General features: G+C 41.0%; 1 long non-coding RNA gene across 1 annotated transcript; it reads right to left on the reverse strand.

The window, feature by feature from the left end:
- Positions 1-786: 786 nt before the first annotated feature.
- On the reverse strand, positions 787-3,019 carry LOC147304254 (uncharacterized). The gene is made up of 3 exons (XR_015127005.1): positions 2,315-3,019; positions 1,967-2,033; positions 787-1,799 (listed from the first exon to the last, which is right to left on the reverse strand). It is a non-coding gene; the product is annotated as an uncharacterized LOC147304254 (long non-coding RNA).
- Positions 3,020-3,460: the final 441 nt, after the last annotated feature.

A 3,460-nucleotide genomic window follows, 5' to 3' on the forward strand; every position in this document is an offset into this window, starting at 1 on the left:
CATGGAATATCTGCTTCAACATTATGAATAGAAATAGCCAGAAACAGGTCATCTGGTGTTAAAGTGGTTTTAAGCTTTAGACAGGTGGTGTACTGTAAGTAAACTGCATCTTGTTATATTGCAGCGTTCTGCTTGGAAACTTGGGTTTTGGAATTCATGTGGATGTTACTTTGCTACCTACCATCCATGTGACTGGTCCATACTCTGTAACATGACACATTGTTCAGAAGCAGTTCAAAGATTATTACAAGGTGTTGAGCCAGACTCCAAACCCCCCACATCCCAAACTGATTGAGCATCCACAGGATGTGCCAGAACACGCCAGACACACACAGACCCCCCACACCATCAATAAAGTACAAGACACAAAAGATTAGCTGCTAGATACCTGAAAATCTCCTGTATGCATGCAGTCAGAGCACTTTTGGTAACACAATAACTACAGTTTTAGTCAGATGGCTGTGCTGTTGTAGGTGAGTAGTGTATAGGAAATGACTAGCATCTGCATTTATTATGCCAGTACCAATGGCTGGTGGTTGCTTAGTAACTCTCATCTCAAGTTAAGTTTGCAAATGTTGACTTCCTCATATAATACAACCTTTGTGAAAAAAACAAAAAAGACTTCACAGCACAAACAAAAGCGTACTATCTGTAGGAACACGTGAAGATGTTTTAAGACACAAATACAATGGAGAAACAACACTTTTTCTGTGTAGGTTTCTTATGTATCTAGATAGTATTCTTTCAAAGAAAAATATTGGCATCTACTATAGTTTTCATTCAGCTCTGTTCTCCTTGCATACCATCCATTTTTATTCAAGTCAATTTGATTTAACAGTCAAATATGATTTTACATACTACAGGGATCACTAAGGACGCAAACTAAAGAAGCGTATGTGTTCAACAAGGAAGATTTGTATTTACTCATCTGGCTACATTTCTTGGTGTTTAGGCTGCCAATCTGTTTTTTACATCACTTATGCTGTCCCACACTGTCAAACTCAAATCTGTCATCATCACTCTGTACCAATCATATCCTTGCATGCTTTTTGCAAGCCAGTCTGCCTCTGTTTCATGTCCTGGATTCTGCTCTGCTATGTGGCATTGAAGTCTAATTGACAGATTCAGTAAATGATGTTTAGTTCTTTTAAATGATCTCTCCTTATTGAATTGTCAATTGGCCACTTTACAGCTGTTTGCATACTGTATTTATGAATTAAAAAAAAATGTGTTCACTCACCAAGCCAAATCTTTGAATCCAGCCATTTCAATCACTTCTACAGGCCTCATGTAACACCCCTTTCAACACTTGGGATACAGATTTAAATGGTTACCTGTGTGTTGGGCCAATAGCTGAGGTTCGACTACTGGAGCAGAGTGGATGACTAATGAAACGCTCTGAGAACTTGGTTTGATCAATTTGTATTGACAATTAAAGAATCTTACATACATACAATGAAAACGATAACAGCACATGAAAGGAAAAATTGGGCCCAAGTCATGGAAAATAATAAACAAAACACACACAACCCCGGGGGGATTTGACTCAGTCTCTCTCTCGTGTCAGCCGACACCCTTAAGTGTGAGTCCAGCAATGAGGATTCTCTTTGCAGGATGTGCAAAGGAGGAATGACGTGTAAATCTGTCCTACCACTTAAGTAGAGTTTGTACATTTCACAGTTCGTCCAAAGAATTTAGTTCTCTTCTTAAAGCAATCATCTCAAGGGTCCTGGAGGGGTGGCTCGCCATCTTTGGACTGGATCATCACTGAACTGTACTCCCAAGTAAAAAAACCTGACCTGTATAACACAGTCAGAATAACATTCAAAAATCTATATTCAGTCATTTAGACATATATCCTTTCTTATGTTTCGTTCATACATACTAACAAATTTGTATTTTACCTTTCCAGTATACAGAAAGAACGACAGAATATTCCAAAACATAGACAATGATAACTTCTTACCAAAGTAACCAATAAAATGGGCTCTCCTGGAGCTTCAAAATGGCGATGGTGAAGCGTTGTAGCACAACTACAAAGAAACATAACCCCATTTTCTTTAAACTGTATTCACCTCACAATGAACGCAATTAAGGATTGATATAGGAACATATCAACATCTACAGCATACATATGACTTACAATCTTTACATACATCGTCATAGGAAGCTAACAAACTCTAACATACAGTTTAATCCTCACAATCACACATGTACAGCCACATGGCTAATAGCAATAGCCGCGATAGCCGCTAGCATGTCATCGTTAGTGGCTTAAACTCACAATATTCTTGTTCACAACAAATTAACTCACCCAGAAGAATCCGAGCAGTAACAAACTCCTTTCTGGTTAACAACAATTTCCAGATAGTTTATTTCCACCGTACAATCCGACTGAATAAAAACAACCACGCTTTTCACTTGGAAAAAAACGGACTTTTCTTCCTCTCCCTCTCTCCTGATATCCCTAACTGCTACGCAGTGAACGGCAGGAGGCGGTACTTCCCCCTGTATACTTCAAGGACCATCAGGACATTATAGATATCTTCTATTTTATTAATTCTCAACAAAATAATTTAACTTAATAAAACTTAAGAGTGAACTCAAAATACTAACATCACTCATAACACACTAAAACCCTTAGTAACTCTCCAGGGTTACACCCTCCCCCACTGAAGGGTGGCACGTCCCCGTGCACCTTCTCTGCGGCTGTGTTGTTACTGGGTCGACAGGAGGGATGGTGGTTTGATTGTACCATAACGGTTCTGCAGCATCCATTGACCTTATTATAGCAGCACCCAGACCGTGAAAAAGTGACTGAACCACCTCTATTAAAGGGTTTCCAAGTTCAGCATAATGGAGTCTCTTTGGTCGACTTCGCTGCCTGTTCGAACATCTGACAGCCTCATCTAACCCCTCTGATGGCTCTTTTATGTGGGTTAAATTAGCTATGTCATCAGTTTCAGGAACATCTTGTGTACCTTCCATGTCAAGCAGCTGAGATTCCCCAACAGGTGAAATGAGGGGCACTGAAATCTCACTATCCTTCCCAGAAGATTCACTTTCATCACCTCCCGTTCTTCCTGGCTCTTCAAGGTCAAGAAAGCTGACCTGAGGTGAGCTTGTGGCTGGGGGCTCCTCCCCTGCTTCTATGGGAATTTCCACCTCAATTTCATCTGAAACTGCTCCGGGAACGACCACTCTGCTAAGAGGGATCACATTGTCAGTAACGTGCTGCTCTGGTGGAATGTCGGATGAAACGTGGTCAACCTTGGGCATTAGGGTGGAGGCAGCTGGATCCAAAAGTACAACCCTTGAAGGATACACTTCTTCTTCGTCTGACATGACATCATCAAAGCATTCGTTTACATGACCTGGGTTTTGACGGGTTCTTGCCCTTCGCACTGTTGGCGGTACTGGGGTTTCAGGAGCACTTACGGGCAGAAACCCACAGGGCAAC

The sequence above is a fragment of the Aulonocara sp. 'chitande type north' Nkhata Bay genome, linkage group LG22 (assembly GCF_057382095.1).
Source record: "Aulonocara sp. 'chitande type north' Nkhata Bay isolate Kocher_YH1m ecotype deep benthic linkage group LG22, A_spYH_male_GT1.1, whole genome shotgun sequence".
NCBI lineage: Eukaryota > Metazoa > Chordata > Actinopteri > Cichliformes > Cichlidae > Aulonocara > Aulonocara sp. 'chitande type north' Nkhata Bay.